This window comes from Pinus tabuliformis, chromosome 2_1 (assembly GCF_031772625.1).
Source record: "Pinus tabuliformis cultivar Carrire ecotype Pingquan chromosome 2_1, CPIR1, whole genome shotgun sequence".
NCBI lineage: Eukaryota > Viridiplantae > Streptophyta > Pinopsida > Pinales > Pinaceae > Pinus > Pinus tabuliformis.
In genome coordinates this window covers 32,565,264-32,580,546 of record NC_142299.1, presented here as the reverse complement: position 1 = coordinate 32,580,546, position 15,283 = coordinate 32,565,264, and positions in this window count along the sequence as shown.

Here is a 15,283-nt window from a genome sequence, read left to right as displayed (position 1 = left end):
GTATTGAGTTGGCTCAATATTTTGCAAAATGGCTTGTGTTTTTGGATTCCTCGTGGAAAAACAACGAAACCCAGAAAGTTTCATAAGATTTGGAGGAGATCTGGGTCACCAAAAAGGGCAAAAAGCACCCAAAAAATGCCCTCTCTACCACGTTTTGGACACACAGGAGCGAGTCTTAGGAGAATCCACGTTTGAGGGGGCATATGACCTCCAAATTATAAAATTCAAAGTGTTCAAGAAATTAGACAGGCAGGGCTTTCCGAAAAGCTGTCTTGGGCCTGATTTGGTGAAGTGGAAGGCCTCCAAAATCAGCCTTGAAGTAGCACTACGCATCAGGTTCAGGGCGCTGCGCATTAGGCAGAATTTTCCAATTTTGCCTAAAAACTCAGAATTTTTCTTAGATTGCTATCAATTTGAATTTTTATTCTCTCTTTGGTAAATTGATGATGTAAAATTATGTAAAAATGTTGAAAAATGACTTAAGGATACATTAGTTAGAATTGGTTTGAGGATGAACGAATTAGTTTCCATAGTTTTAGAGGCAAGCTCTTCCACTACCTGTTTTTCGGTTCCTAGTTTAGATCTTGTTGAAACGGCTCCTTGTCTTATGGATTCAATCCCTAATGGCTAGCATAGGTGGTTTTATTCCTATATTATTTACTATCTTAGTCATTTGTAAAGGTTGGACTGTTGTGGATGCATTGAGCTATTTTGTACATCACTTCTGTAGTTTAGCAAGGAAATAAACCAGGGTTTTGTAGCATTTTTTGGGATTATTGTGGCAATGTAAATTAGCATTGTTTTCTTCTGAGTTATTCAGTTTATCTTATGCTGATGTGTGCCATTGTCTCTCTCTTTCTGCATAACTGAATGAATCAAGTTTAAAAGGTGGAATCCATTGGTGTTTTAGTGCTTTGCCTTGGGGTTTATTTAGTTTTCAATGTTTTCTACTATTTGAAGAGGACTCATGACATTTTCATGCCCTCTCCAACTCCTGACCAATCTTTAGACTCACCATTACATTCATTTCAATGTTCTAAAACACTTGCCTACCTCGCCCCACAGAAACCTCTGCAAATCTGTGCTGATTTCCTGGACCCAAAGCTGCCTTCCTCATCTGATCGAGCAACCAACCTTTAAAATCAAAAAAAATATTTTGAGTAAACATAGCTAGCCTAAAATAAGTATTTAAACGAGTCATGTCAAGCCTTACCTGCCATATTTTCTTTGAGATTGACAAGGAGAGAGCCCTCTCCCGACCTAGTAGGGCTAGCTACCAGGTTATGTGTGGTTTGATGTTACCGTAGACCTACCTTCCTTCAGCCTGAGGTAGATCCAAGCACTAACAGTCCCCATAAAACTGAAGAGAATGAAATGCCAATTCCAATGCCCAACATAAAATAAGTTTCAGTGAAAAAGTTCTACAAATTGATACTCTACCTGAACCGATGTTAAATTAAAAAAAAAAAAAAGTATTCATTTAAAAACAAAATTTGACCTCCTAATCCACATGCCCCATGGTCAGAAACACTGTCAAAATAAGCCCACAAATTTTGTTGATTGATTTATTCCATAACAACCTCTTGTGGACATGGGTTAGACCTATTTTGTGGGAAAAATACCATAAATGGTTGCGATTTCAGAGGTAATGAGACTAACAACCCAACAATATAGCAGAGGAATATTTGTAAGCATGACTTCAAGAGCTCAATCCCACCAATATTTCCAAGCCTCCCAAAAATTGAGTGCTCTCCAATTCATATTGCACCCCAAACTCTGCTTTGTGATCTCCATAATGCTTGAAGTAAATGGGAAATTCATGAAATGTGTGAGATTGTTTCTTTCACATTTTTACATAGGGTGCACCAACCTGGGCCCTCTTTGGACCTTTTCTGGAGATTATTCCATGTCAATTGTTCCTAATAAGACACCACATAACTAATATAGCTTTTGCACGACATGGCAACCTCCAAATTTGTTCCCACCACCAATCTTGTTCAATCTGGGCCTATGACTGAAATTGGAGGTGATACCCAAATTAATGGAATTAATGACTTAAAGGAGCATGTACCCATTTGAGCATGTAATAACGCTCTTTAATTATGATATAATCTCTTCTATTATTTGAGATGTACTCTCACTAGTGAGCCGGAAAAACACCATTTAAATTGTGTTGTTTTGCATTTTTCCTTCCATGGGACCAGAATGATGCTCATCTTTTGTCCAAAATCTAGTTTAAATCAAAAATCCCTTTCCCATTTATGAATTTCAACATCCCTCGGGGAATCCTATAATTTTCTAAATATCCTACAAAGTGGTCAAAGGCTACAATAAATCTCTCTCCATATCCTATGCTCCATGCTAGGCCTGCACCAAGAACATTAAAAGAATCAATTTTTGCTTTCCATATAGCCAATGCATTTTGGGTCCTTTTGTTTGCATTCTTGTCCCATTCACCCAAATAGAGTGGAAATATATAACACTTCCTTGTCACCACCATTTTCGAGAAGTTATCAACCGAGAGAAGTCTCCAACTTGACTTTGCTGAGTATGACTTTCCAAAAAAGAATTGTTGGCATAATAAAGTTGGAGACTTCTCTCAGGCAATAACCTCTAGATAACGATGGTGACAAATAAGTATAACAAAGATAATTATAAAAATATAATGATAAAAAAGTAAGCATTTTATTTTTCTAATTAAAATTTATATTTAAATAAAGTTTATGTCAAAATAAAATGATCTATATATATACATCAAATGATTTTATATGTGTGTGTAAAAATATAAATTTATTAATTAATAATTATATCATGGAGAGGAATTTTGCAACTAAGTATAACTAGATGTTGTAGTATTTTTAAAATAAGCATTAAATCAAAATATAATAATATTAAAACATAATGTTGACTAAATTAAAGAAGAAAAAACATAATAAATAAATTTTATTTAAATTTTTGTAATTTAGGATCCTAGGGAATGGAAGAGATGATTTATTGTTTTGCAGGTTGTTAGCATGGTTTTCCATATATAGAGGGTTTGATTTGCTTCAACAGTGTCAGGGAGAAGGATCATAGTAGTCCCGTAGAGCTAGTTCATCGCATTAGTAGTCCTTGGTTGAGGGGGGAACCCCCTCCTAGATAAACATTTCCAAAGGAAAAATGTCAAAGGCGGGAAGTGCATAAGGAAGGTAGAATGGTATTAGAGAAGGTCTGGTCCTCAGGGCCCAATGGAAGATCTGTATGCAGATTTTTTTTCTTCCAAAGGAAGTAGATAACCCATAGTTTTTCATTCCAAACAATAGATAAGAGGAATATCATAGTTACATTAAGGACCACGCACTCATATGCAAGTTTATAGTTATGTGGCCAAAAGAGAAAGAGCATCAATTAGACCCAATTAAAGTGGAAACCGTAGGGACCCATCGAACTTCGCCTTAGCACCAAAGCTTTCTTTAGAGTTATCTTTGAATATATGGAAGATAATAAGAGTGTTTTTGATAAGATCCCCCAGATCATGAAAAATGTTGGTTTGTTCATGAGATTCTGGAAGGAGTGGTACAACCAATAGAGGGAAGAGTTCTTAGTGACTCCAATCTATGTTCGTCTCTTCACTCTTCTTGATGATTTGTGGGAACCTGACATTCTAGAGGAAATTGTTAATTCCATTGAAAAATTTTCTAAGGTATCAGAGATCACCAAATGATGTATACATTCCTCTTATGCTCGAATATACGTCTATATCAAAATTTCAGATCCTTTAATAAAGTCAATTGATATAGAGTATCATGGCATAGTATGGATTTATGCTTTGGATTATGAGCACGTACCCTTCAATTATCACCACTTCCATGAGCATGGACACCGAATTCAAGATTTCCCCATCACTGTTGTTGAGAAACAAGTGCTCTAGGAGAAGAAAAATGAGGATGGTTTTGAAGGGGAGCTATGAAGATAAGGGAATACAACAAGCCACCACAAGGTAGACTAGAGTAGACCAAAGCCACATGATAGTCCTCGAGAGCCTGCTTTTAGAAATCAAAAATAGGGGAATCTAAGGAAAATGTAGACAAAAAACATTTTCCCCTTATCTTGCAAGAGGATACCCAAAAAGAAATACCTAGGAATGAGAAAGAAACCCCTAGAGATTAGTCGATGGAAGTGGAAAATACCATGTCCATGAAATAAAAATATTTGGAGGAACCAACTCAATACTAAAACTTGAAGGAGCTACTAGCTATCATGACATTGACTACGGAGAGAGAGGAACCTCAAGGTAACTTATATGTCGATGATAAAACCATGTTGGAATTTATGCGGACTTGTGTGAGGATGGAAGCACAACCGATCCCTCTATAGCAGCTTCACCACTTCTTTCATTTATATGGTAGATGGCACCAATCTAATATTTCCTAGTTATTGATGATCAACGCAGGTCATAAGGGATCGCCACAACTTCATAAGGAAAAATCACAAGTCACAAATGACTGTAATCGAAAACGACACAAGACCTCTCATGAAGCCCTCAAAGTCTTAGGTGAGTTCCTCTTTAATTCTAGTTAAACCAAATATATTACAGAGTATTTTCTAAAAATATCCCCTGTTAATCAATGAAGATTGTCTTGTGGAATCTTAGAGGCTTGAACAATAAAGGAAAGATTAGATACGTAAAAGCAATGATCACGAAGGAAAAACCAGAAATAGTAATATTGCATGAAACCAACATTAGCAACTCCACTTTGACCTCTATCGTGTCAAGATGTTGGGAGGACTATAAGGTCATGGCCATTGACTCGAGAGGTTGCACAAGTGCAATAGTTATGATATGGGACACTCGATGGGTCAAATTTATGACTATATGGCTACACCAAATGTATTATCAAGGTGCTTTCACTATGTGGGGTCTGAGGAGAATTTATGGCTATTAGTAGTTTATGGCCCCGTAGTACCATGATGGAAAGAGGGGTTCCTCTATAATATCATAATTTTGCATCAACTTATCCATAGGGTAGGATTGTTAAGATTATTACTTGGGGGCGACTTCAACTTGATCAGAAATTTCGAGGAGAAAGAGGGTGGGATAAGGAGATTGGATATCGTGTAAGTTTTGTTCCAAGACCTAATCGAGGAACTCAACTTAGTAGATATTGACATAATAATTGGAGTGTTTACCTAGAATAAAAGGAGAGGAGGAAACCATCAAATTGTGAGCAGGATGGATAGATTTCTATGAACTTAATTCTGCTAAGCTTACAGTCAAATCACTAGGCCTATTAGGCTAGAAGTCGATTTCAAGAGGTGTCTTAAGAACAAACCATTTTGATTTGAAAAATTTTGGTTCCAATTCCAAGGCTTCCTTCCCAAGGTGAAAGGTGGAAGGAAATCCAGGTACAAGAGTCATATTATATGTAAACATTGAATCTCAAATTGAAGCAATGAAAGCTTCGTACCAAATAGTGGAATGAGGAGGCTTTTGGGGATGTATTCCATTTAAAAAATAGTTTTGGAGCTACAAATGGAGGAAATCCAAGTAGATCCAAGGGAGGACTAATGCACTTGAGAAAGAAGAAAGTTGAGTCTTGTTGGATCTAGAAGCCCGATGAAAGAAAGGAGAGACACATTAGAAAAAAAAATCCCAAGTCTAGTGGCTCAGGGTAGGGGAGAATAATACTAGCTTTTTTTTCAAATGCTCTTATTAAGCATTAACATCATAATCATATAGACTCTCTAAACTTCAAGTAGGGTTTAAAATTGGTGGAGCTTGAGGAAATCAATGGGTATTTGTTCTCATATTACCAACAACTACTTACAGAGGATCAAGAATATAGAAGGGAAGTTATAGACATAATCATATAGAACATCCCCAAAATTATCACCTATGAGCAGAACACAACCCTCATGTGGGAAATGTATTTCCAAGAGGTGGAGGAGGTTGTTAAAGAGATACCTAGTAACAAGGCTCTAGGCTTGAATGGGTTCACTATGGACTTCTTTAAGGCTTTTTGGCCTTTATTCAGTCATGAGGTGCATGTAGTTATGGGGGAATCACATTGTGCTAGGAAGGTTTGGTTGGGTCTCAACATCAGCTTCCTAACCCTAATACACAAATCCAACGAGTCCAAGTATAATATTTGTTTCTCACCCATTGCACTCTACAATATGATTTATATGCTCTGCCCTTGTGATGGAGAAAATGAAATGTGTTATTGTAGTGTTAATCATGTCATTTGCACAAGAAATTTCAATGTGGAAAATTTATACAGTATATGTTTTTTTAGCTCCATGTAATTAATCGTAATGAATGCGCTATGCTAGATGAAATGATGTACACATTAAATTCTTCAAGACTTATTCTTGATTTTATTTACTTCACAAGGTGGTATGAGTCAAGTACATTTTCAAATAGGAGTTGATACACTTCTTGCAATCCTGGCAAAAAATAGGAGTTCATAGACTTCTTGCAACCACTATAGACTTCTTACTTCACAAGGTGGTATGAGTCAAAGTGTGATTTCAAACAGTTGTTGGCAGACTTCTTGTAGTAGCTACAAAAAATCTTGTATTAGTTTTTGATGTTGAGACTGAGCACAATTTTGCATTCTTTATATGTATGTTTTGTTTTATCTTGAATTCACATTTAGTCTTTTGTTATGCATACCAGAATTCTAAGTAATATTGGATGAAGATTTTGAGTTCGTTGATTAAATTGGTTTACATAGAGTATTTGCAGTTTCCACATGTGATGCCTATATATTCTAATTTTTTAAATATGTTATGGAAATATCTTTAGTAGTTGTAAACATTGATCAGATTTAGATAAATAAAGGCTTCAAATTGATTAATATCTTTAATAAATTTTTTATTTCTAAGGCATACAAACCCATGAACTCAATTTGTTAGGACACAAGTGGAGAATATTTTTACGTCATAAGAGAAGATTTTGTTAGGGTATGGTATTTTCATTCTGGAAAAGAAGGTGAATATGTGCATGAACTGAGCTACATTGAAAATAAATTCCATTCACGTGTCTTTCATCAAAGCTATCCAAAAAATTTGGTAATTTGATGTCAAGTATTGTTTTTCCTTTAAACATTACAAGATGGTTCAATTATCCCCTCTCAAATAATGCCCATTGAGCGACTTGCCAGATAGGTTTTCTTAAGATATTAGCAACACGTTTTATATATTGTTGCATATTTCTAATGATCAAGGGACCTACATGATAGGTTTTCTTGAGATCTTAGCAGCATAATTGATATATTGTTGTAACTTTCTAATACTATTGTCCTCTTAAATTTTGAAGATGAACAATTCATCCTTTCCCTAAATGATGCTTGGATCTTTCATTTTTTCTTTTATTTTTGTGACATAATGGGCTTATAATTTTGTTTTCCTCCAAATCTTAGCATTTATTTTGTCTCAGTACACTAGTTTCTAGATGATAGCCATCTAGCACATGCTACTACTTTCATTGATTGGGCTGCTTTGGTACCTTCTTAGCACATGCAAGCATTTGAGTTATTTATTTATTTATTATTATTATTTTTTTCAATTTTTGATAATAGTTTGGGTGTAGGATTGTCGTTATAAGTTGATTACATCCAAGTATTTACTGAATGGGAATTTTGTGTTAAAGAGTGTTGGCTTCAAAATCTTGTGTTTGATAGGTCAAATAATTCCAACATATTCTTATTTGTTACAACCAATCTATTCATTAAGAACATTTACTAGTAATTTAGGAATTGTTATGTCTCTTGATTTCCATCGAAACAATGATTTTCTCTACTCTTCTGATGGAGAAAATGAAATGCATTATTGTAGTATTAATCAACACATTTGCACAAGAAATGTTAAGGTGGACAATTTATAAAGTATAATATTTTTAACTATGTAATTAATTACGATGAATGCAATATGATAGATAAGATATTGTACACATTAAATTATGAAAGACTTATTCTTGATTTCACTTAATTCACAGGGTAGTATGAGTCAAGTGCGATTTCAAATAGGATTCAACAGACTTCTTGCAGCCACTGCAAAAAACGTTGTATCAATTTTTTATGCTGAGGCTCAGCACAATTTGCATTCTTTATAGGTATGTTTTGTGTTATATTGTATTCACATTCAATTATTTGTTATCCACACTAAACTTCTAAGCAATATTGGATGAAGGTTATGAGTTTGTTGATTCTCTTAGTTTTGCTGAAATTGGTTTACTTAAGGTATCTGCAGTTTCCACATGTGATGGCTGTATATTCTAATTTTTTTAATATTTTCTGGAAATATCTTTAGTGGTTGTAAACATTTATCAAATTTAGATAAAGAAAGTGTTTGATATGAGTAGTATATTTAATATATTTATTATTTCAGAGGCATACAAAGCCTGTGCACTTAGTTTGTTGGGATATAAATGGAGAATATTTTGTTGTTGTAAGTGAAGATTATGTTAGGGTGTGGTCTTTTCATTCTGGAAACTTAGGTGAATGTGTACATGAACTAAGCAGTAGTGGAAATAAATTCCATTCATGTGTATTCCATCCAAGCTATTCAAAGTTTTTGGTAATTAGATGTTATCAAGTTAGTTACATTCAAAACTTTTAATTATTTAATATGTAATTTTTTCCTTATATGAGTTGTTAACTTTTGGTAATTGGATGCTATCAGGTTAGACACATTCGATATTTGACTTCTAAACTATTACTTATTTAATATGCACACTTTCCTTGTAAGAGTTGGTAATGATAGACGTTGTGATTGGGATATGTGATATTTTTATCTTTATTGTGTTTGATTGCAGTTATTGGAGCTATGGAATATGGAAGAAAACATGAGTATGAACCTTCCTACACACGATATGCAAATAAGACTTCGAGAAAAATGAGAATAATAACACTGGAGCGACAAATGCAAAAAGAGAGAGAGAAGAGAACCTGTCTAGTGATACCCTTAAAGCCAATATCCCGCATCTAGAGTGATGGTCAAGCCTTTAGAGTTGGTGAATTCACCTGCAATGCCTTGGCAACACAATGATAATGTTTTGAAGTGATAAAACAATATTTCATGTGTAAATTGTAGTCGAACCAATATTTAGTTGGAAAATATATTGTAATACTTGACATTTCGTATAATATAATTTATGTGGTTGAAGTTATTTATAGTTGTATTTGATCTTATTTAGTATTGTAAATAACATATGTAACTTTTCATTTTCATATTACACGAACATGCACATTGTATGACATTTTTTTTGAAATTTTAGTTGCAAAAAATTACGAATTAATTTATGTTGATTAATAATGAACATATAAAATCAATCTAGAACTACTAAATTAGTAATTTATATTGATTAATTATGAACACAAATAAAATGAATATATGATGACTGAATTAGTCGTTTATAATGATTATTAATGAATGTAAATGAATTGAATATAAACTACTAAATCAATCATTTATATAATGAATATGAAACTAGAGAAAAAAGATAAATGATAAATTTGTGGTTAGAAATTATGACTAAATTTTGCATATATACGACTATTAGTAGCTAACTTACATTATCTTATAACACAACCGAAATTTAGTCATATTTCTGTGGTCATTAATTGGTTTTGTTGTTTATTTGGTCATTAATTATGGTAATTAATGATTAAATCAATGACTAAATTAATGACAGAATTTACGACTAAATATACTACTAGATGGTAAAATTGAGATGACCAATTAATCACTAAGCTAAATATGACTAAACGTTGGTCACGTTATAAGATACTCTATATTAGCCACTGTTGGTCACCGACTGAAAAATGGTCGTTTATATGCAATTTTTAGTCATTTTTTTAGTAATTAATTAACCATTTTGTACAAGCGCACTGATGGAATGACAACTCCAAAAATTATCCTTTTTCTTATTTCAAAATGATTTATCAGAAACTGACAAATATAGAAAATAAATAATACCCAGCCAAGTGAATTCTGTCCCATCAAGGATCATTCAACCAATTCAAAATTATAAATATGATTTCCAGATATTAGAAATTATTTTTGAATTGACAAAAAAACGGAAGTATTCAACATTTGTGAAAGTTGGTTTAAATTGAAAAATCATGGAGAGTTAATATATATTCAACGGATGTTTACCACGAGGGAGGAAGGTGCTATAGTGTTTGGCAAGGTAAGGAGTAATAAATATCATGTTTTCATTGGGTTAATTTTATAAATTACTAAACTATTATTTCAACATTTATGGGAAAATTAAAGGATGAAATGTCACTTTTAATCTCAAACATTTCCTTTACTTTAATATCAAATTAAGATTTGAATAACATATATAGAAAAATGTTATCAATTTAAACTCTTATCGGTGAAAATTTTGTCACCTTATTTACATGTTGCTACATCAATACCTCATTTAGGTATCATGTAAATATAATAAAGCAATGAAGCCTAGTTTAGATATGGAAGTCATGAAACCTTATCTACATTGTTGTAGTGTGGGTAGGAATCCTAAATAATAAATGATGATATCAATGTTTAGTATAAAAAAATAATATATTTTTTTGTAGAAAAATCATAACCTTTTATTAAGATATAAAACACTACATAATTACATCCAAAATAATTCTGCCATCCTTCCAACCTGAGAGAAAAACAAAATTGGGCTTGATAAAAAACATACATCCAACCCACAATCAAAAAGATTTTTGTCCATGACCAAATCACAACCTATCTAGAGTATCTAGATGCCAAGAGTAATTTTAACATACTATTCAAATATAAAACAAAAAGTAGACATATATCCTTTAAATGTATATAACATTTTCCATGAGATCCCCATACAATATATAAAATCGATGCATCAAGTTGAATTTCCATGAAATACTAATGTTGATATGAATGTACTATTCTATCTATGTGTATGATGATCTACTATGTGCCCAAAACCTGTCGAGAACCCCCCTTAGACAAAAGTTTGGCATCTATGTCCCTCTCCCTGTATATATGGTAACAACAAACAAAGTCAAAAGAAATTTTTAACAGTTGAATTACTTCTAATATAGGGGAAAAAAATGTGATTATGAGACCTCTCGATAGCATTGAACCAGGGGGAGTCCCGATAAACTTGAAGAGAACGAAATGCCAATTCCAATGCCCAACATAAAATAAGTTCCAGTGAAAGAAGTTCTACAAAATTGTTTGCTACTCTACCCGAACCGATGTTAAATTTCAAAAAATGTTATTCACTTAAAAACAAAATTACACCTCCTGATCCACATGCCCCATGGTTAGACACACTAACAAAATAAGCCCACAAAATTTGTCGATTGATTTATTCCATAACAACCTCTTGTGGACATGGGTTAGACTACTTTTTGGGACAAATACCATAAATGGTTGCGATTTCAAAGGTAGTGAGAGCAACATCCCAGCCATATAGCGGAGGAATATTTGTAAGCATGACTCCAAGAGCTCAATACCACCAAGATTTCCAATCCTCCCAGAAATTGAGTGCTCTCCAATTCATATTGCACCCCAAACTCTACTTTGTGAGCTCCATAATGCTTGAAGTAAACGGGCAATTCATGAAATGTGTGAGATTGTTTCTTTCACATTTTTACATAGGATGCACCAACCTAGGCACTCTTTACACATTTTCTAGAAATTATTCTATGTCAAAATTTTGTTCTTAATAACACACCACATAAATAACCTAGATTTTGCATGACATGGCAACTTCCAAATTTGTTCCCACCACTAGTATTGTTCAATCTGAACCTGTGACTCAAATTCGAAGTGATACCCAAATTTATGAAATTAAAGACTTAAGGATCATGTACCCATCTGAGCATGTAATAACACTCCCTAGTTATGATATAATCTCTTTTATTATTTGAGATGTACTCTCACTAGTGAGCCGGAAAAGCACCATTTAAATTATGTTGTTTTGCATTTTTGCTTCCATGGGACCAGAATGATGATCATATTTCATCCAAAATCTAGTTTAAATCAAATATCCCATTCTCATTTATGAATTTCAACATCTCTATGGGAATCCTATAATTTTCTAAACATCGTACAAAGGGGTCAAGTCCTACGATAAATCTCTCTCCATATCCTCTGTTCCATGGTAGGCCTGCATGAAGAATATTAAAAGAATCAATTTTTGATTTCCATATAGCCAATGCATTCTGGGTCCTTTTGTTTGCATTCCTGACCAATTCACCAAAATAGAGTGGAAATATATAGCACTTACTTGTCACCACTATTTTTGAGAATTTATCAACCGAGAGAAGTCTCCAACTTGACTTTGCTGAATATGACTTTCCAAAAAGGCATTCTCAACATAATAAAGTTGCAAACTTCTCTCGGTCAATAACCTCTAGAGAACAATGGTGACAACTAAGTATAACAAAGATAATTATCAAAATATAATGATAAAAAACTAAGCATTTTATTTTTCTAATTACAATTTATATTTAAATAAATTTTATATCAATATAAAATGATATATATATATATATATACATCAAATGATTTTATATGTGTGTGTAGAAATATAAATTTATTAATTAATAATTATTTGGTGGAGAGGAATTTTGCAATTAAGTATAAGGAGATGTTGTAGTATTTGTAAAATAAGCATTAAATCAAAATATAATAATATTAAAACATAATGTTGACTAAATTAAAGAAGTAAAAACATAATAAATAATTTTTATTTAACTTTTTGTAATTTAGGATCCTAGGGAATGGAAGATATGATTTATGGTTTTGCAGATTGTTAGCATGGTTTTTGATACATAAAAGGTTTGATTTGCTTCAATAGTGTCAGGGAGAAGGATCTTAGCAGGCCCGTAGAGCTAGTTCGTCACATTAGTAGTCTTTGGTTGAGGGGGGAACCCCCTCCTATATAAACATTTTGAAAGAAAAAATGTCAAAGGCGGGAAATGCACAAGGAAGGTAGAATGGTATTAGAGAAGGTCCAGTCGTCAGGGCCCAATGGAAGATCCATATGCAGATTGTTTTGCTTCCAAAGGAAGTAGATAACCCAAAGTTTGTCATTCCAAACAATATATAAGAGGAATATCATAGTTACATTAAGGACCACACAATCATATGCAAGTTTATAGGTATATGGACAAAAGAGAAAGAAATCATCAATTAGACCCAGTTAAAGTGAAAACCGTAGGGACCCATCGAACTTTGCCTTAGCACCAAAGGTTTCTTTACCGTTATCTTTGAATATGTGGAAGACAATAAGAGTGTTTCTGATAAAGTACCCAAGATCATGAACAATGCTAGTTTGTTCATGAGATTCTGGAAGGAGCTGTACAACCAATAGAAGGGGGAGTTCTTAGTGTCTCCAATCTAGGTTCGTCTCTTCACTCTTCCTGATGATTTATGGGAACATGACATTCTAGAGGAAATTGGTAATTCCATTGAAAATTTTTCTAAGGTATCAAATATCACCAAATGATGTAGACATTCCTCTTATGCTCGAATATACGTCTATATCAACATTTCAAATCCTTTGATAAATTCAATTAATATAGAGTATCATGACATAGTACGGAGTTAAAGTTTGGATTATGAGCATGTACCCTTCAATTACCACCGCTTCCATGAGCATGGACACTAAATTCAAGACTGCCCCATCATGGTTGTTGAGAAGCAAGTTCTCAAGGAGAAGAAAAATGATGATGGTTTTGAAGAGGAACTATGAAGATAAGGGAATGTAACGAGGCAACCACAAGGGAGACTAGAGTAGACCAAAGCCACATGATAAGCCTCAATAACCTCCTTTTAGAAATAAAAAATAGGGGAATCTAAGGAAAATGTAGACAAAAACCATTTTCCCCTTATCTTGCAAGAGGAACACCCAAAGGAAATAGCTAGGAATGAGAAAAATAACCCCTAGAGATTAGTCGATGGAAGTGGAAAATAACATTTGCATGAAACAAAAATCTTTGGAGGAAACACCTCAAGACTCAAACTTGAAGGAGCTACTAGCTAACATGACATTGACTATGGAGAGAGAGGAACCTCAAGGTAACTTATATGTCAATGAGAAAAACATGTTGGAATTTATGCGGACTTGGGTGAGGATGGAAGCACAATCAGCCCTCTATAGCAGCTTCACCACTTCTTGCATTTATATGGGAAGTGGTGCCAATCTAATATTTCCCAGTGGTTGACGATCAACACAAGTCATAAGGGATCGCCACAACTTCATAAGAAAAAATAACAATTCAAAAATGACTGTAATCGAAAACGACAAAAGACCTCTCATGAAGCCCTCGAAGTCATAGGTGAGTTCCTACTGAATTCTAGTTAAATCAAATACATTACAGAGTATTTTCTAAAAATATCCCCTCTAAATCGATGAATATTGTCTTGTGGAATCTTAGATGCTTGAAAAATCAAGGAAAGCTGAGATACCTAAAAGATATGGTTGTGAAGGAAAAACCAGAAATAGTAATATTGCATGAAACTAACGTTAACAACTCCACTTTGACCTCTATCATGTCAAGATGTTGGGAGGACTATAGGGTCATGGCCATTGGCTTTAGAGGTTGCACAAGTGGAATAGTTATGATATGTGAGAATCGATGGGGCAAATTTATGACTGGATGGCTACACCAAATGTATTATTAGGTTGTTTTCGCTATGTGGGGTCTGAGGAGAATTTATGTCTATCAGTAGTTTATGGCCCCATACTCCCAGGATGGAAAGATGGTTCCTATATGATATCATAATTTTGCATCAACTTATCCATAGGATAGGATTCTTAGGATTCTTACTTGGGGGGGACTTCAAATTGTTCAGAAATATCGAGGAGAAAAAGGATGGGATAAGGAGATTGGATATCATGTAAGTTTTGTTCCAAGACCTAATCGAGGAACTCAACTTATTAGATATTGACATAATAAATGGAGTGTTTACCTAGAATAAAAGGAGAGGAGGCAACCATCAAATTGTGAGCATGATGGATAGATTTCTGTTGCGTAAACATTTGATGCTAAGGGACTCATTCTTAGAAACTTAATTATGCTAAGCTTACAGTCAAATCAGTAGCCTATTATGCTAGAAGTTGATTTCAAGAGGTGTCTTAAGAAAAAAGCATTTCAAATTGAACATTTTTGGTTCCAGTTCCAAGGCTTCCTTCCCAAGGTGAAAGAGTGGTGGAAAGAAATCCGGGTCCAAGAGTCATATTATATGTAAATGTTGAATCTCAAATTGAAGAAATTAAAGCTTTGTACCAAATGGTGGAACGAGGAGGCCT